Consider the following 21,007-nt stretch of genomic DNA (forward strand, 5'->3'; position numbering starts at 1 on the left):
ACTGCTCTGTAAAATTATGGTAGTAACTCTGGAATGTGTTTGAGGAGTTGTACAAAATGAAAAAATCTATGTATGTGAGTGTCTGTATTTTTCTTCCTTATTTGTCAAAAATTGAGATTAAATCCTGCGTGCTGTTCCTGGATACAATTTTATACACTTCTCCGATAACAATTTCCTGTATTCAGAAAAAGTTGTAACAATTTTAATACATCAGCACTTGGTATTCTTCTTAACAAGCCATAGATTTCCTGTAGCTCATCCTGCACTATGGTTTATTGGGTCTGGCCCAAAGGCACTTAAACCTTACTGATTTCCAGAACCAACTGCCTTTCTCAGGCCCTGATGTCTGTCACTTCTTCCTTCTACTCTGTTCATATTTTTGTGTTTTTTTAGTAGACTTTCAGACTTACTCTCCTGAAAACTTTTCCATGTAGCTGTGACTTATGTTTCTTCTCTGCTTGCTTCACGCACACAAGGGAAGCTCTGATATTTCCACATCACACAGCATTTTTATCTGAATATATATAATAATAATTTATAGAATAATTGTTAGAACAGGAATCCATCTTCTCTTCTGAATTAATGTCTTGTTTGCTGCTCATGGGTCTGCCCCTAAGCTCTTTGTGCATTGTCTCAGGTCAGTAGCAGAAATGAATGCTTCTGCCTCTTCCACTTTCAGCCAGTCAGGTTAGAAAGAGACTGCAGTATGTATTTCTTCAACTTCTTGTTTTCTTGAGGTGAATCTTTTCCATCAACATTGTGTAGAACCTCACTTTCATTACTAAGATGAGGTACCTTTGATTATCTTAACTATTGGATAGATTTGTGATCCCAGAAAACTCTTTGGGAATGAATAACACAGAAATATACTTGTTTCAAAAAATAAGCAAAAGCATGTCTTCATCCCGCTGTGTGCTTGTTTCTCTCTCTGTCTGTTTCAAGTAGGCTACAGATAGTCCTCCTCTGCATGGAAGGAATGCACTCATAAAATAAGCATCTTAAGATATAATCAAAATAGTTACTTATTTTCATGTAACACAGAAAATATGGGTATTAGAATCAAAAAGCTCTAATAACTTGCTTAGAAGATCTGATATGATCCGGTGTAATAAAGGCTTTGATGTTTGGTCAAGTTGCCAGTGAACCTACCTTATCCTCTTAATTGTTTGGCCAAACCAAGGCAAGAGAAAATTGTGGCAAAGACTTGATTTAAAGGGTCACTGGATGGTATTTGAATGAGATCAGTAAATGGTGAAGGGAGAGCATGATGGCATAAAAGTGAAAATCCAGATTAACTTTGAGTTTGTGATCCACTGGCTACCTGCTTATTTTTCCATTTGTTTTCAGTAGGCTAAGGGTGGATGCAAGTGAGGTGGTTTTCTCATTTTCACCCAGGTATAAATCATACACCTTGATATTTATTTTTATTATTATTATTATTATTATTATTATTATTATTGTTGTTGTTGTTGTTGTTATTGTTATTATTATTATTATTATTTTAAATAATGGATGGGATAAACTGACAGGGGAAAAAAAAAGTGTTATGTGAAACACTCAGTTTTGTCTGGCATTTATAGTTTCATGTTATTTTTGGTAATCTTGTCCACTAGTAATAAATACGCTTTTCATAAAGAATAGCATATTATCATTTTGCCTAATTTCCTGGAAATTCAGTTAGTGAATCTGAAATAATTACATGAAAAGAGAGTGGTTGATTATTCTTTAATCTGTTTGTATGCAACATAAATGCCGAAGTAAAATATGCAGTACTAATAGCTACTTAACGCTCATGTAAGATATAATACAGTGGGGAAATAACTCTGCAAATGAAGAACTGGTACTAGAATATTTTGTAAAAAATGCAAGATAATCAAATAAGCTTTTATTGTATGAAAGTATAAAATTGGAGTTTGCTATAATCTTATCACTACTGTGCTCAGTTAAGCAGAAATAACACAAAGTCGCTTACTATTATCTTGATGAGTGCCTTTGAACTGTTAGGTGGTCAGAGGCATAATCTTGGTTTTCCCAGTGCTCGTAGCCTTGCTTTTGATAGGAGAGAAACTAAATTTTGGAGTTCTTTGTCTCTAGCTGCAGGTACACATTGCATAGCAGATTATATCTTTCCTAAAATTCTTTTGCCAAATAGTTGCGTGCATAAATGAAGATTTGAGCATATATTGAGAATATGCAAGAGAGATATGCACATAACCTTAACAGTCACATCTCACAGGTGTGAAAAGTATAACTAGCAAACGTCTTTTACAAAAGGAGGGCAGATCCTCAGAAGGAAGTAAAAACGATATTTTTTTAATCAGTGACACTGAAGTTGAGGTATTAACAGTGTAAGGAGGAATTTTAGTTTCTACCTGGATTTCCAGTCAGAAAATATTCTTATTTCTGTGTAGATTCACTGGAACTTATGTACAGCATAACAAAGACCAGTCTCTGAAAACTATATGCATATAAAAATGAAAAAAAAATCACATTTAGCTACCATTGTTCTTACTGTACATTACTTGCAGCACTGAGCCATGTGTGAAGCCTACTGAACATATTTCAAAAGGCGTTTTATGTCCTATTAGTATGCCCAGGGCTGGCTCTTTCAAGAAACCTGTGAATCCTCAGAAGGAGCAATGGCCTCAAAGCACTCTGAAGTGTCCTAAAAGGCCCTGTCCTACCTGACTGCTCTTTGCTTTTCACTCTTTTTGTGAGTGAGAGAAAATGCTGAGTATTAGTTCTTAGAAGCCTTAACAAGCTTTTAAAACACCAAGAGGCAACATTCTAGAACTTGGCCTCTCTGTCAGCTAAAGAAGCAGCCAAGATGTAAAGAAAATCCTTCTCTCACATTGTATAAACTGTGGCTATTGGAAGATTTATTTTGTCATGAGATATTCAGATTTAATAGTATGCTTTCATTATTTTTTTGCAGATACTTAGAATATGCCCTGATATCTATGTATTTTAATTGTAAATGGGCAAACTGACTAATAAAATGCCCCCTTTGCTTATCTTCTTTATTTTTTCCCCCCTACATATCTTCCCACTCAACCAGTAACTGAAGTAATCTAGGGATGCTAGAACTGCCTGCAGTACTCAATGTAGTATTCAGACGTTATATGCATTGCAATGGTATCCTTTATTCTGTTTTCTTCAGAGCATAGTTTCCTAACCAGGATATGGCTGGCCTGCTGGGCTATGAGGGCATATTGCTGGCTCATGTCCATCTTGCCATCTACCAGTACTCTCAAGTCCTTGTCAGCAGCAATGTGCTCTATCCCTACATCCTGCAGCTTGTACTGATAGCAGGGGTTACCATGATCCAGGTGCATGACCTTACACTTGGCTTTGTTGAACCTCATGAGGTTCTCCTGGGCCCACCACTCAAGCCTGTCTTGATCTCTCTGAATGACATCCCCTTCCTTAGGCATGTTGACAGCACCACACAGCTTGGTGTAATCCACAAACTTGCTGAGGGTGTAAAATCCACAGGATCTTTTTTCTCTCTGTAATTTGTACTTTCCACAAAGCTGATGAGATCTCCTCTCCATTTCTGCTGTTCAGCTTTTTTGGTAAAGAAGGCTATTTCATTAGATTTCTAATTATGTATTCAGGAAACTACTAATTCTTTTTTTTGACTAATGACCATTCTGCTTCACTTTTTCTCTGAGCAAAATGCATGATGGCTTCTGTTACGTCAGGAATAAAACAGATGGCCTTCGACACAACATCTGGGGGATAAGAGGCAGATCTCTGAAGCTTATTAAGTAAAGCAAACATTGCTAAAATGAAATTAGATTAGTTGCTTTGCTAAGAATATCTCTGGATTTAAGCATACCTGAGTGTTTTGTATCTACAGGCTGGATTAGAAATAGTTATGTATAACCAGCATTTCAGTTTATGACATTTCTTTCACAGAAAGCTTTGAGCAAGAAGTGTTATTAGTACTAGCTGTGGAAGGAACACCCTGCTGATCAGTGCTGAAAACAGCTGTGTGGATTTGGCCTAGTGATGTCAGCATTTAATATCTCTCAATTAATTTTGTGATTGCAAGGCAAGAAGAATAAGGACATAATGTTTTTTTAAAAATAACGCTGAATCTGTGGTAGTTTATACAAGCATGCCAAAGTAGTCTGATTATTTTTGGAAGTATATGGGATTTTACTAATAATTGGAGTTATCAATCTGATCCTTTTTTGATAACAAAATGCACGTTGACAAATTGTCAACTTCATGTTATGTGATAGGAAAGAAGCTTATTTAAAAGCAGTTATATGTCCTTTCTCTCCTAAAATGATTGTGATGTCATTATATGCACATCAAAAAGTTACGGTGTTCTAGCAGTCCTGTAATGAATAATTAATCAGTGATTTATTGCAGCATAATGATTTAACCAGTTAGATCATTCTGAATGTCAAAAAAACTCTTAAAACAATGCAAATTGTCAACACTGTTAGGTGATTATTTCTTGCACTGTCTGTGTGCTGGATTATAGTAAGTAGAATGAAACAGGACTCTTGATTATGTATCTGGAGAATTAGATTTGCATGGTCTCTATGAGGATTAAATATGCTTAGATGCAATTTATATGTGAGAAAGAGATAAGGAGTGAGCAAGAATGGTGAGAAGAAGGGGCATGATTATCAGGTAAAGAGAGATGGCTAATCCAGGTTGATTTAATATACTCAATTACATTTTAGAACGGAATAAACCTATTAAGTATATATCTCAATTAAGTGTATCCCATGCTTAAGATATCTCCAAAGAATGAAAATTCACTAAACCAGAATCTCTTTCACTTTTCTTTTTTTTTTCTTACATCAAATTTTTGATGTCAGTAAGTCCACCATATGGAAGTTATAAAGTCAAAACTGCACTTTTCAGCCTTAAAGTGGTTGTGGGAGGTTCACTGAGTCTGTTTGCTTTTCTTCTGGATGGGGAAAAAAAGTGCATTCCCATTCCAGACAATCCAATCAATCACAATAGACTAATAAGCTTCAGAATTATATCACCATTATTTTCTTCATCAATTTATTGGCAATAAACTCTTCTAGTCTTTGGTATTTTACAGAACTTTGCAGAGTAGTTAATTTTGTTCAGCCCCTAATCTGACAGCCCAGTTTGTCCCTTTGGTTTTGGGTCCCAGTACAGGACAGCTGAGAGGTCTGCTTCTTCTCTTAGGAACATGGATTAAATCTAATTACACCACTGTCCTACTTGGAGTGAGGATTTACAGAGCTGACTAGCATTCCCCTTTCACTGTGACTCTGATCCAGACCACCAAACTATTATACCTTCTTGCTGATAGTGTTTTGAAACCTGCAGTTGGTCATGGATTATTTTACATGTAAGCATCTGAAATTGTAAAGAAGTATGATGTGAAAAGCTGAAGCTTCACTGACGTTGTTAGCCTTCTTCCGGGAATACTGTTATTGACTGTATAAAAGAGAGACAGAGTGAAAAGACGCACTGTTATTGGACAAGGTTAATGGTGTTCTCTAGTAAATGATGATTAATGCATTGGTACAGAGTTGTTGGTATCTGAATTTCTGTTTTCTTCTTTCTCTACCCCTTCATTTCATTCAGCCTTCTGGATTTTATTTTATTTTTTTAACATGACTAATATACTCAGACTATTTGATTTCCTCAGTTAAAATATTTTACAAATCCCATAACTAAAAATCTCCTAAGTACAAAGATGCAATATAATTAGTTTTTTCTTATTAGTTTACAGTCATTAAGCATGGTACATAATGGAGTTTCAGGAACATATCAGTCTTAAGAGAATTCCTTTCCATATTGCTACTTGCTTCCAAGAATTAGTCATTTAGAATTACAGAAAACATTTTGAAATGTCTTTTGCCACTCCTGCATTTTTGACATTTGAATATCTTTAAATGTGATGTTTCGACATTTCTGTAACAGTTAACAAATGTATATTTTCACTGTCAGACTTACAAACTTAAAGCTCACATGCTTTAGAAGAAGTTTATTGTCTTCCCTTTGTTTTTCACTATAGCCTTTGGCATGCTGTTTACACTCCCTGTGCCTCAGTTACCTAATTCTCTAAATTGCAGTGCTGTTCTGAGGAGAAATACCCTGAAGATTTAGATATTCATAGTGACTTAATGAATGCTGAGCTACAGTAATGAGATTGTCTTTTACTATTCATAGTGCTCATTTCTGTGATGATCTTCACTTAAATTTAGACAATATAATCTGAATGGTATTATTTAGGCTGAAAGACTTTTTTTTCTTCTTTAGTAACAGTTATATATTCCTACAATTCAGTGTTCAGCTATGATTCCAAATCTGTGTATCATAATATACTCTTTGCTTTAATCATCACTTAAGACAGAATTTTCATCAACAGTTTCAATAATTGGACTAGCTGCTATTCAGTTAATTCAGCATAGAATTTAAAGTCATACAGATGATTTTCTAGTGATCTGTTCATGTCATTGTACTCCCTGTGGGTTTGAAAGTGTGTTATAAATAAAACTTTTGAAGGGTATGCCTTCTGTCATAGTAGAGATGTAAAATCTTTACTTTGAAAAGCATGTTACTGCCACGTTTAAAATAAGTTCCTAATCTAGATTGGACTAAATGTTAGAAAATGAAACTTGAAAGAGCCTAGCTTGAGTAGGTAAAAGATTGTCAGATTTGAGAAGGAAGACCTACTTTCTTCTGCTTTTTAGAAGATTTCAACAGATGAAGTAAATGCATTTTAGGTGCAAGTGTCAGAACTAGCAAACTAAAAGGTAACATAAAGAATAATACATATTCAAGCTGATTTGCAGCATGATCTTTTAGAGTTCTTAATTTATAAATATGCTCCCTCTTTTTTTTTTCCCGCCCCAAACTTGAAATTGGGCAATGAAATTAAACATATCATATATATGAGTTACATAGCAACCTAAATCCAAGACAAATACCCCCTTCATATACACTTTACCAGTTTGTTAGCTTATAGGTAAGTGATGCAGTTTTTCTTGGACTCTGTCTTTTAACTGCTGAATTTTGTTCAAACTCAAGCTCCTACCTCTGGCAGATCATACAATCACCAGGGTTGAAAAAGACCTACAGTTAATTATTAACCACATTTTCTGATTTGCATGTCTATAGCCTAGTAATGGAAGTGTTCATCTTTCTCTAACTTTGTGATGGACTACAGATCTACTTTTTGTTGGTCAAATATGCATTAGAATCCATATTTACTAATCATATTTTCAGATGTCATATCTTTTAAATATATAGCTAGGACTGCCACTGCCTATACCGTCAGGCTTGCATGTAAAGCCCTTTCACAGATCTCCTATTTGTATTACATGGGTAAAAAAATGACATGGAAATTCAGTATTCATGTGTAAAGTGCCATGAATTTGCTATAGAGATGCATAAGACTTGACCATTCTGCAATTATACATCTTACCATAATTGCCAGAAAGAGAAAGAAAAGCTGCAGCAAAAAACAAAAAGCCAGCGCCAGAGTTGTAGTAAATCCAAATGCTTAAAGCATGAGCAACCAACCTTTTGGTCTGCCTGATTTGCATTGAGTTAAGAGAAATTGTTCTGGACTGCATATATAATATACAATATAGCTAATGTATGGCACCAATACAATATAGCAAATGTAAGCACCAATTTTTTATTAATTTATTTTTTAAAATTAAAACATTAAAAAAAAAAAAAAAAAGAGCAACAAAAGCACTAAAGTAATGGGATACCTGACCTTGTTTTTGAGAAACTAATGCCTTTTTCCCTCTTTATAGGACTGTGTTTAGACAATGTATCAAAATACCTACCATTATTTGCCATAACTAGAGCTTGCCATAGTTTTCACCTTGAAGATGCATGTCTAACACATTTAAATGAGTGGTCAAATCTACCCAAAATGCAAGATCTGTGAGCAATTTTTCGTCTTCAATTTCTGGCACAAATTTTCCTCTTGATGACATAAGAGGCTTTATTTCATTTTGCAAGTCATAAGATCTTTTTAGCATTTTCCCCCAACTTAGCCAACTTACTTCAGAAAAGCAAAAGATGTCCCCATAATCAGTATCCATACTTTTAAAGAACTGCTGAAATTGTGATAATTCAGTTCCTTGGACTTTATGAAATTCACGGCTTTGAAGACAATTTACATGATGCTATCCATTTTTAAATTCTTAGTGCATAAATCTTCTTGATGTACAATGCAGTGATATTTCATCAGATGTGAAATGCTAGTGGCAATTGCATGATCTTCTGTTAATTTTATAAGTTCCTCTTTTTTACCAGCTTTCAATGGAGCACCATCAGTAGCTATACCAGATGTTGACAAGGGCTAAAGACAGTCACTATAACGTAAATTTTAGTACCTCATACAAATAAATATACTTAATTGTGTCTATTTGTGGCACCAAAGAAGTCATGTCTTCAGTGCCTTTATCTCTGTTATGAATACCTCTAATAAGAATGGCAAGTTCAGCCATATCTGTACCGTCAGTACTTACATTTATTGTGGAAGTTTAAACTTTGGAATTAGCAGCTTTATTCTCCAAATTTCTTTCAATAAATTTTCCTTTTTCTTCAGTTCATCTGGCTATAGTCTGGTGAGACAAACTGATTGTAGAAAAATCTGTGCTTTTTTTTCCTCAGGACAAATTTTATCTGCCATGCTTTCATACATTGCTTAATAAACCCACCATCAATAAATGGTTTTGATTTTTAACAATCAGATTTGCTATCACATAACTAGCTTTTATAACAGAATCTGTTTGAGCTGTAACTATTCAAATAAATTTTGTCGTGATACAGACATTTTCAGTTCCACTATTTTGTCTTTCTGAAACATTCCTTGATATGCATTGAATTTGGCAGCATGTTTTTGCATATAATGTCTTTTCAAATTGTAATCTTTGAAACCTGACATGAATTTCCTTGCAAATTATGCATAGCGTCATACTATTTGTCTCAACAAAAAAGTACACATCTGTCCATTTTTCATTGAATGCTTTTCCTTCATAATTTTTGTTTCTTTGGGTTCTGTTTTCTTTTGAGACAACAGTAGATAGGTTGAAATATTTTTATCAGTAATCACTGCATGTTATTTACGAAGCAGAAATCTAACTTGTAATACTGAGACAGCATTAACAGCACAATAATAGTTTGATTGTTGCTGATTGATGCAGCAGAGCTGGGTTGGGCTGTTTGGTGGAGAAGAGCTGTCACCATGATGCTGGGGGACAGAAGGCATTGTTAATTGCCTCAGGCTGTGTGTGGTCCATGGTCCAGGGGGGCTGAACACATCTAACTTAAGGTATGGTCTGTAGTATCAGTTGGAATATATTCTTTCTGTGGTTTGATTAGCAGCATGTTAGGAACAGTTTGACGTTACTGTCTGTACAGAATCCAGTCTACTGGACAGATTCATATGCCTTGCTTTCTTCACTACTTTTTGCTGCTTCCCACAGTACCATTCTTCCCATACATAGTTTCTGTGGCTGCTGCTCCTGTCTTGTTTCACATGGCTTTCTCAGTTAGCATTGGTCTAAGCTGCCTTCCATTTTCCCCATTCTGGTTTTTCCATTCAATTAATTAGACATTTTTCCCACTGGTAGCTAGGTGGCATCATGGTGAACATTGTGCACGTAGGGAAAACTATCTCTGCATACTGAATGCTTGCTTCTCTACTTGTGTATAGTACTTGAGAATTGAGGGTGTGAGCTTGTTTGGCAACTTGTGCAAAAGAGAGACTTGACTGCAGTTAAAAAATTAAGAGGACTTCTCCTCCAGAAATATACCTCCTCCTCCTGAGGTCCTACTGCTTGTGGTCTGACTGCAGTATTTCTTGATTGAAATCACAGTGATTTCAGGTGTATAAAAGGATCAGAAGTAGCACCTTACTGGCATTCATACGTACAGGGTAGATATGTATCTACATCTCAAACGTGCTCTGAAACATTGCTATTTATTCGCTTGTCTTATTCACATATACGTAAAACCATTTGTGAGATATTTTCTATGAAGCCTAGTATAGACAATAAGTTAGCAAACAGAATCCAAAATCTACATCTTTTCAGGGTTGCCCAGTTTCCATTTATAAGTGGTACTATGATAGTTCACTTTTCAAGAGTGAGAGGAGGGGTGAAATAGCTAGGCTGTCATATCATTCAAATGGTCTGGAAAGACTCTGCCTTTATGGCATATCAACAGTCTCTCCTTCACATCATTAGATGTTTTCCTGTGTGACAAGTGGCAGGAGCGCTTTGAGTGCAAAGCAGCAGGAGGATAAGAAAGCTAGCTGACATGGATACCAAACCGTTCATTTGCCAATGACATGAATCAAGTGAATCCGCACACTCTGTGACAGAGGTGAAACTTCAGTACCGAGTCTCTGGCAATCCATATGTGAAGCATGATAGACCTGTAAATACTTATACATGAACAAAAGAATGTGTGCTTTTACTACCACGTATTACTTAAAGTTATTTGGGTGCTGAATTGCAATTATCTTTGTAAGTACAGTCCAGCCTATGCCTGTCCTGTGTGCTCTAGTTACAAATACATGTTTAGCAACACATTTATCAGACCTGAAATTTACAACAAATTTTAAAGATCATTGGGCCTTTAATGAGGGTCATAGTTTCCTATTACTCATCAAAATAACTAAAGTGGAGTATCTTTGAAAGTTAGTTTTCAAGTATAGTGGATTTTCATTGCAAAACAAATATGTGTTATTAACTACATTTGTGTTTTGCAATTGATATGGTATTACTTTGTTGCATGCTTGTTATGTATGAAGTATTTTTAATGCTTTTTTTTTTTTTTTTACAGCATCTTATAGGCAGTAAAAGAGTGGGTTTTAAAAAATAGAGAAGCAGTTTTGTTTTTAGAACACTATAACAATATATAGAAGTGATAGCTGTGCCACATTTCTAATAGCTGAGTTGAATCATATTCTTTTCCTCTAATGGCATGCGTAATTGCTCTAGGTTTTCAGGCGTCCTTCACCCGCACTTATTTAGATTAGTGACTGATGCATTTCCATGGAAACCTGCATCAGGGAAAAAAAAGTCTCTTGGTACAGTGTGGAACTGAAAGGATGTGGGCTTTGAGTCTCAGCCTATAACTTGTGTGAAATAAGACTTCCTGTTTGTGGTCAAATTGATTTGGATTTTTTTCCCCCCTGTTTTTTGAAAAGAAGAATTGTTTTTAGCAGCATTTTGTATAAAAATTTAGCACACTTTTCAAACCCTGTATTTCTTGAAAAGCTTTGACTTTTTTTTTATGTAGTTCAGGTAGCATATTTTGAGGTGATGTTCTGGGATGTTTTTCTATGTGTGGATGCAGAAGCATACAAAATTCAAGTAAGCTGATTAGAAACTATGGCTGAAAAGTCAAGAAGCATGAAGAGAGTTCATCTTGGAGGTATCGTTTGTGGCTGTAACAATGAATGGCTATTTTTTGAAGTGGTGGTGGGGAAATGAAAGGGATTTATAGAGAGAGATTAGTGACCTCAGGCAGTAAATATTTGGAAATTGTGGGTATTTTTAAAAACTTAGTACTGTACTATATATTCTTTTTTCTCAGTATCTGTCGAACTTACTTAACATGCACTAGCTAACATATAATATCTCTTTTGTAATCTTATTTTTTATGCTTTCTTAGGAAAAGTTTTTTTCTTGTCATTCTCAGCAATTTATTTTAAATTTTAGGTGTGGTTAAGGTTTTAACAGATCATAGATTTGTGTTCTTTTAAAGCAGCTACTATTATCTGTCAGCACAATGCTGACAGCACAAGTACTTTCTTCAGGTTTTGAAACAAATATTTTCAGATTTTTCTGTGTTTATAGAACAGTACTCATTATTCTGATTACCTATGTAGCTTCTCCAAACCAGTGGTGAAATTACAGTTTCTACTGTGGTAGCTCTTCATGTTTTGAAAATTAATTAGCCTGTGGTCTGACCCTGAAGCCTGTGTTTAACTTAGATTGAACAGCCATCAACATGAAGTGTCTATATCTGTATGTATTTGTTATTTCTGTTCATTTATTTATGATGCGTTTAGTATTACATTATTACTATATTTGTACATAACTGTATCTATATATTCTGATGGAGCTTCACAGTTAAGTACATAATGTTCTGTTCTCTATCACCCTTAAAAGCAATGTGGTGCTCCTACGTAATTTGCTGCTGTAGTACCTCTGCATTTTTAACATTTTCAGGAGTGAGGCAAAGAAGTTCTTCCTCCAGATCAGGGAACTGTTAAGTGCCTCTGCATCTCCTCGCTCAACCCAATCTTCCCCTCCATAGTCCTGTGTAAACTCCCATACAACATTGCTTAGCAACATTCTGCTCTGCTAATCTGAGCTATTTGTTCACACTGACTGAAATCATAATGTTAAATTATAAGTTATTCTGAGGCACTTACAGTAAAAGTTGCTGAGTAGTCCCTTGCGTTTCTTTTGAGTTTTGGTAATGGCACACTATCTGCAGTGAAACTGAGGCTGGAAAGCACACGTGCACAATCAAAGGAGAGGGAAAAAAAGAAAAAAAGGACACTGAATGAAGATAAAATTTTGGCTTTTCCTTGATTATTATTTAGTTTTATTTTGCCCTTAAAGTCATCTTCATTTTATAATCTTTTAAACACTTGTCATGCCGTATTTTTATGATGTTAAGGTGACCAGAGTGGGAGAGAATTGGGAAGGGGGGAAGAAGGGGGAATGGAAGAAAACTAAGCAGTCCTTGGTAAAAGAAAGGTAGAGTATTCTTCTGAACTGATGAATGAGTTCTTCGAAAGTCTAATCTAGCAAAAGTGTGGAAAACTTGCTCCCAATATCCCCACTGACCTCTCAGAGCGCTCTGCAACCTGTTTGATGAGAGGAAGATGAGGCCTGTGTGAAGCTGGGATTGCTAGCTGGCTGCTGAGCTAGCATAACGATGGGTTTGAAACCACAACACCTTTGGGAGTGTTACTGTGAAAAAGGCTGGGAGGTGCTTTGAACTTCTTGCGTGTCTCCCTTACACAGGTGACTGCTTCTTATATATTCAGAATGATATCCATTTTTCAAATGTGAGAATTTGACAGATGGTTGATCTTGAATGTGTAATCAGAAAGGCTTTGACAAGGCTTCTGTAAGGATGGTATTTGAAGGCAAGTACTTGTATCACCATTGATGAAAAAAAGTTCATGATAACTCTTGTTGAAACTTGCTGTGTGTGAAAATTAATGCTTAAAACTGAGTAAACAATGCATTTTCAGGGCCGTGGTTTTTGTTACACAGACCCAAACAGATCTCCATCTGTTCTTTCCACCTTAGGGTGCAGGATGACCTTCAACGCGGTTGTTTATCTTGTGTGACTGTAAATACATCTCAGGTAAAAATAATTTGTGTGCTGTTGACTAGAGCACAGCTTCTGCCACACAACCAATACAGAGTTCCTTCACAAAATTCTAATGCAATCTTTCTAAATTTAAGGCTCAGTTTGTTCCCTCTTATGACATCACCCAGACCTATGTCTGCATCTGTTCCAGACATCAGGTAATTTAACCCCCTGTTTCAACCAGGACCGTGGACACAAAGCTGCCTTCTGACATCTGGAGGCAGATTAACTGTTCTACTGCAGATGGGTCATAAATTAGGGGCAGAGGTACTGAAGGCCTGAAGAAAGCACCAGGAAAGCAGGGAAATATCTAGAGATCACTACCACATTTTGCAAATATTCTGCAAGTGAAGGAAGAGTCATGCAAGAACATGTTCTGTCTGCTCTGCCTGTTCTGCAAAAAAAGAGAAGAATTTGTTCTGAAATAAAACCTAGCTAACAGTGTTCATCCTACCTCTATTTCTACTTTTTTTACTAGAAAAAATTGGGGGGATTGTTTTTAAAAAAGCTAAAACAAAAATCTAGCTCATTAAGTTTGCTTCAGTTTTAACATATGTTTAACTTAGTTTCTTCATATGATGCAGATACAAGCAAATGAAGCCATGTTCCTATTCAGATTTAAACTTCAGCAAGTGAGTTGTGTACGTAACTGGAGACCTTGATGTTTTCCTCTGTAGCCTGTTCTAGTGAATCTGCTTTAGCATGAGTTTTGGAATAAGTGACCTTAATCGGTCCCTTCGAACCCCTACAGTTCTGTGATTTTGTGACCCTGTTACACGAATCTTGATTTCCTGTAGTCAGCTCTGAAAGCCCCATTCCAAAAGAGAATAAGAAGTGAATTGTGAAAAGTGAAAGTTTTCAGCAGCTCGTCACTATTTTATTCAGTTTTAACTTTTTTCATAAATTATAGGGAAAACTAATGACCTGGGAAACCACTGTTCTTAATGGTAACTCCCTCTCCAATGGATCCAACTTACGTATTTCAGTTATTAAGCTTTCTCTTGCAAGCAAACTTGCTGATTTGCTACACTGATCAGTCATTTCTACATCCTTTGCGAGTAAGCTCATTCACTGCTGATCTTTCTCTAATAATGTTTTTATCAGATATACTTCTTTCCTTGATAATATTAGTTATTCCCATCTAATGAAACATCATATGTTTGTTTCAAATTTGCGAGGAGAAGAGAAAGATGGCGTGTTTCTTTTGAACACTTGGGTGATCTGCATATTCTGATTTCCATTTCTAATATACCTTTAACAGAAACAGACTTCACTTCCATTCAGTGACTACAGATCTTATGAATTCCTTATTAAATCTAGCTTGGAATTATAAATATTGATATTCAAGAGGGAGCGAAATCTTGGTCCAGATATTAAAGACAGCACACTGGAGGGCCTTATGCTCTGATCCCTTCAGTGCACCATCTTCTGGTCTTGAAAAAGGAAGGTTCCTATGATCAGATAGTCAGAGTTTAATTCCATTTATCTTTCTGGTTCATTATTTTGTATTTTTAAACAGATGTTTAGCATCCAAGAGTCTGCTCTGCTTGATTTGGAGGAGGATCCCCGAACTTAACATTTTCTAAGTCTTGACTAACTGCTCAAAGAAAGAAATATCAAATACGTGGTCCGAAGAAGAATTTTGTTTGTTTTTTCTTCTTTTTTTTTTTTTTTTTTATCCAGTTATTTTCTAGAACAAGTTCATAATGTGTCTGTTATCAAGAAAATCCCTTGTTACTTGAAAGGAAGCTGCATACTGAACTCTCAGTTAAATCAGTAAAAATGAGGAAGTTATGCTTGCAACACACAGAATGGAAGGAACAGGGTAACTTCTGTGCATAACTCTTTTGTCTTCCTAAAAGTGATGTAAATTTCTTTAATACATGTTTTCGTACATACTGTACATTGCATTCTCACCCAAATAAAAAGTTTACAAGGCTTTAGTTATGCTGTAACTGACAGCAACACTGAGGGTGCCATTTCTAGTTGGTGGCCTTTTGGTGAAGTTAACAGGAGCAGTTAAATTAAAGGACATGTCTTTGATTAATCTGGTCACATAAAGTGACATTTTGGCCAGCACATAATATGGTATTATTTTTCCCACAACAGCAGAGGCTTGTGATATATCTAAGTGCTGAGTTTTCTTAAGAAATGGGAAAACACATAGGTTGAGATGAGGTTTTAGGACAATAATGTCCACCCTAAATTAGGTCTTTTTTGTGTGAAAAACATGCTATATATTTTGCATTTGGCATCCTCTAAAACAGAGGTAATTTGGCATCATTTAGCATTTTGTATTGCAAATATTTTGAATGCCATTATGCTTGGGACTGAAACATAGATGTTCTACATAGAGATATTTTCAGTTCCGTATACTTTTTCCTCTTTATTTATTTATTTTTTTCCCTGCAGGGTCAACATTTTTTTATGATACTGTTGGAACAGTTTTAGGAAAGGCTCTTGTTGCAAAATGTCTATTAACCTTACATATTGTCTGTGTACCTGGCAGTAACAATGAATTTTAGAACACTTTTCTCAGCTTTGGATAAATTTTGGTCTAACCCTCAACATAAATAGCTGCAAAAGCAATTTTCCCCAGGAAGTATAAGAGGGTACACAGTGCAAGCCTTTGCCTCCTGCCACTGCTGGGTATTGCATTCTATCAGACTCATGCAGAGTGCTGTATCTGACCTTGTTTCAGCAGAGAGCATCTCCAGCTATCTATGGTGGTAATGAAACATATCTCAGAGTTGTTGCTGGGGGAAAAGGAAGAAAGAGAAGCTTTTTTTTCTTATGATGGTGCCAAGCTGTTGGTCAGCATAACAAAATCAGGAACTTTGGCTCTCATTTTTGAACTCTTTTTATTTCTTGGGTTGAAAACCATTTCTTATTGTAAACCATTTTGTAAATTCTGCTAGCATAATGAATTTCCTAACTTGATTGGAGTGGCAGTATGCCCTGCCTTTACCTTTCTTGATCATTTTGTGATATCTTTTTCTCTGATACCACACCCAAAGGAAGCAGTTGCACTTTTATTTCCTCTGCCCAGCCTGTGCTCATGCGGATCACTCCAAACCCTTCCCTCAGCGCTGGTAAGCAGTCTGATGAGAACCCCCTGGCAGAGCAGCCCCACGCAGTTTCCTAGGAAACACGATCTCCGAGATGCCCTGTGAAGAGCAGCAGGGAAAGTACAAGAAATGAAAGCAGTTTCTTTGGGATTTTTACCTAGTTTACTACTCTTCTGAACAATATCAAGTATGTAAGCAATCTACTGCAAATAATAGCACCGCTGTGGTCTTTGAGTTGCCTGTCATAACGTACTTACAGTAGTTATTTGCTAATCATTGAAGAAACAGAGCAAGAAATGAGTTTGTATCTGCGTGGTTTATGTCTTTCCTTTCATGCCAGTAATTTTCAGCCTTTCATTATGCTGTCTGTAGGCACTGCTGGAGGCTTATGGTCAGTTCTGAAGCTTACACTGGGAAGTTGCAGGGAAGTCAAACAGGTATTTCTCAATGGAGGAAAACGATTACTACTCCTGAAGTGGGAGAAGGAGGATGTATCATTCCTTCATCTTCATAGTGATCACCCTTGTTTGACCCTATAGATTATATTTAGAATGATAGGATTTGAATCTCACTGTTACTGAGATCTCCACAACAATAAAAAATTCTTATAAAGAAAAAGCTAAGTCTTTATTCTTTGTATTACCACCAATATACAGTGCAAAGTGCTTATGTCTGCTGCAACTCCGTTTGCTTCAGTGATGAATAGACCAAGAAAAAACTGGCCACGTTACTTTCTTCCTTTTTCTGGTTCTCTATACTATGGCTCACATTGCTCCTAGATGGCTTATTAATTGAGGCAAAGAAAGTCTCTTAGGTGGTTTATGGACTTTTTTTTTTTTTTTTTTGTAACAGAAAGTAAGGAGATGATATGCTCTTACGGAAGATATTTTTTGTAGCTGTAGAGAAGGCCTTGCTTTTGCAGAAAATGGCCTTTAGTCTGTGAACATCAGTGCATCACTTTGAGGACAGCGTTGTTAGCCATGACCCTAACCCAGTGCTTGATGCCCAGGTATGTCCTGTTGCTCTAGCCTAGACATGGCAAAGGCCTGTACTGAGAATGTCTTGTAGCCAACTGAAGATAATAGAAAAAATCATATTGGAGTCACTCTAGTAAAATGTAGACTTCTCAAGAAGTATAGAAATCTCGAATGATACATCAGTGCTCCTTTTTTTTTGTTCTGCCTCCTAGAGTAACTTTTGGTCTTATCCAATTTCTTGCAGTAACTTTTGGCTGTGGTGAGAGATGTTCATCTTGGTAATGATGCAGGAATATGCATATTATTAAATAATGTTTTTCTAGACCTTGTCCTTTGTCTTCTTGCTATTCCTTCTCATCTGACCATAAGCAAGTTTAAAAAGAAATCCTTCAAGGTATCCTTAAGGGACACCAGCAGTAGTGATAGATAGAGTTACTAGCCTTGGGCTGGCCAAAATTGCTGCAAAATACTCTGTTTAAAAGTCAGAAAACTGAAGGAATGTAAGAATGCATGCAAATCCACTGAAACCTGAAAGTAACCACTTAATGCTATAGCACCTATTTACTGCGCAACTCTGGCTTGAATTCAGAACAGGACCCTCTTAAGTGCCCTTCCCGCCCCCCCCTTCCCCCCCCCCCCCCCATCATACTGTTCATTATGATGACAAATTCTCAACCCTTTTCCCTTATAGATGTCATTTGTATTTATGCTGCGTGATAAGACAGACTGGAATCTTAGTTGGGGTTTAGGGAAGGAAGCCAATTAAATACCACTTAGCCTTGAGTTCAGGGATTTGTGAAGCTAATAAGCTCCCAAAAAATCCCTATGAACGCAATTGCACACAAAGAGGTGGGGGAAGGTAGAGGACCGCGAGTGACAGGGAGCAGATGCAAGCCTCAGCTTAAGAGTGCTGGCTTGGCAATACTGAGTAGCTGAACAAAGCTATCTGCCTTACAGCATCTTTCTTCCCACTCCCACACAAAATTTGTGTTTGCTAATATCACTAAGATATCACACTGTGGAAAACAGTTGCTGCAGAAGAAACATCTGGTTCCACAAGGCTCAAGCAGTGGCATGAAGTGCAACAAAAAATTCTTCATCATACCCTGTTACTTTAAGTATTTTTAGCAAACTTCTGAAAACAGGACAGTGGTAAACTAATGGAATCCAGGTTTATGTTTTTCTATGTTTCTGTTCATGACTCCTGATAATAGTTTGAGTTTTTGTATGTTGTAAAAAATAACGTTGCTTGATGAGAAACAGATTTTATGCAGATATTTTTTCTTCATGTCACAGCAAGAATTTGATTTTTGAAGCTAACTTTGTAAATATAGCAACAAAGGTGTGACCCATAACATTCACAGAACCTCATACAACATATTGAGAGATACAGACCTACAGTGAGCTACTTCAAAGACAGATCTCTTTAAGCAGCTGTCATGTAGCCTTGGGTAATGCTGCTGATCACTTCTCTTACAGCTCTTACCCTGTGAAAGACAACGAGGTGTCCTGCAGCACTTCAGCTGACGCGCTGCCTAGTAGAACTGTTGTTGTACCTAGATAGGCATCAGGTGGGTCCTGCTGCAAACTGGGTCCTTTTTGGCAGCAGGAGTTGGAGTCTGGGATAAAAGAAAGGTGTATTTGGCAGTAAATACTGCTTGGAAGTGAGTGACGAAGGGACTGAATATGCATAAATAAGACTATCTTATAGGATTAATACTGTAATTGGGAGTTTTTCCCTCTGACTATCCTGTAGAAAGGATGCTGGCTGATCTACACAAAATTTGAATATGTTTCTGATTTATTTTGTTGTTGTTTTATATTTGTAGTACAGCCCCTCGTGTATCCTGGAAATTATTGCATCAGTATGAAGAAGTAACTTGCTTACTCTGTCAGCCAGCTGCCAACTGCATGTGTATTTTCAGCCATAATTCCTCTGTATTGAGTGTGTACTCCTATTTATGTCTCCAGCTGGGAATATATTGAAGTCCCACAATCCAGTTAAGAGTCAGCTGTACTGATTAAAGTAAGGAAAGAGGCCTTTTTGTCAATTTTGTTTTCCCAAACTCTGTCCCCCAGTGCTTTCTTCTGTACTGTGCTCCTTGACTGTGTTTAAAGCCTGCCATCCTGCTTTGATGTATTTTTTTCTCCCTGCAGGCCAGCACTTGGTCATCTGACAGCACTACATCTCAGAGTAATGTTTAATATCCATAAAAGTTGTGACATAGATATGGTGTACCTCAAGGGCTTTGACTGGCTTGGAGAACTAAGAAAATTTGTTTGGACTGAACCAGAAAGTCCTCCAGTGAAAAACTCCTGGGCCATACAGATGAGAATTTCATGGTCACAAGCTAAACCAGAACATTTTCAATGTGATTTTTGATGTCTGTTAGTCTAATAATTTGATGGCATTTGAGAACCAACCTGTATTTACCTAAGACTTTTTCCTTCCTCTAAAAATGTAGTTTCTGCATAACTGTCTTCCCTCAGATGATAACGCAAAAGACAAAGGGACCATACTAAGTATAAGTTTCTGAGGAAAAAATGAATACCCTAGATATCCATAAGGCTGTTCTGTACAAATGCTGTGAATTTACTACATCTAGAACTGGTTGTTCAGACCACATAAACATCTGTTAAATTTTCAGAATTTGCATAGATAATTAACATGGAGGAAATATGCCCCTCATGATTAAATAATATTTTTGAAATGTTTAAGCCTTCAAAGCAGATGAAGACACTTCCCTTCTGATCAGATAAATGAGGAAGATATACATGCCCTTTTTTAATTGTAGGGGAAAAAGGAGACATCTCAGCTGTGCAATAAAGCACCCGGTTACATATGCGCAGAAGAAGCAGTGTTCAGTACAGAGACATCCAATTTTCAGTGTCCTGAGAAGTTGTCACAAGATTTCCAGGCAAATTTTGCTTTCGAGCAAATTTGGAACAGCCTGCCCAGGGAGATGGTGCAAGAAATATGCAGGCACTGAGGGACATGGTCAGCAGGCATTAGTGGGGATGGGTTGCTGGCTGGGTTTGGTGATCTTGGGTCTTTTCCAGCCTTAATGACTCAGTGGTTACTGTTGCAAAGGCAGAATTAGAAAATTGACACTTTCTGAATGACAATCATAAAGCTACCAAATATATTCCATGCTCTCTTTTTTTTTTTGTTTAAGTTTTATTCTGTACGAATGCTGCTATTGGTAGTAAATATATGTTTTCCTGTCATTCTGAAGAAGAATATGACAAAAAATTACATACTTCCTGTACAATATTTTTTTCCCTTCCCTGAAGGTATTATTTAGAAATGCATTTTGTGGTAGCCTTTCACTGTAAACCTTTCAGGTTCTGATATTTGCTGCATAAGCAGAAGAAAACAAATACTGTAGTAGCATCTGTATCTTTGACATATGCTTGATTGGTGCTTTTCAAGATAGCCAGTCAAAAAATAGGAGAGCATTTTTCTGCGAAAGATATATGTTTAACTCTGTTATCTGCCATTCTATAAGTACTATTCTAAACTACACTGTTAGACCTGTACTAAACCAGAATTGATATTGGCCAGTCTGATTGTAGAAATATTTG

General features: G+C 36.5%; 1 protein-coding gene across 21 annotated transcripts in view; it reads left to right on the top strand.

Moving 5' to 3' along the window:
* The window catches only part of SHANK2 (SH3 and multiple ankyrin repeat domains 2), a 320,253-nt gene that overhangs the window by 156,655 nt on the left and 142,591 nt on the right, over nt 1-21,007 (top strand). Inside the window, exon 1 of one of the 21 annotated variants that reach the window (XM_085548218.1) lies at nt 19,348-19,448. The exons of 19 other annotated variants lie outside the window; for them this stretch is intronic. The gene's annotated coding sequence lies outside the window, so the exon portion shown is untranslated. Of the gene's footprint in view, nt 1-19,347; nt 19,449-21,007 lie in introns of those variants that run through there. One more of the 21 variants, XM_085548224.1, reaches the window with a different exon arrangement.

The sequence above is a fragment of the Coturnix japonica genome, chromosome 5 (genome assembly GCF_054131305.1).
Source record: "Coturnix japonica strain WE chromosome 5, WE-NBRP24, whole genome shotgun sequence".
NCBI classification, from domain to species: domain Eukaryota; kingdom Metazoa; phylum Chordata; class Aves; order Galliformes; family Phasianidae; genus Coturnix; species Coturnix japonica.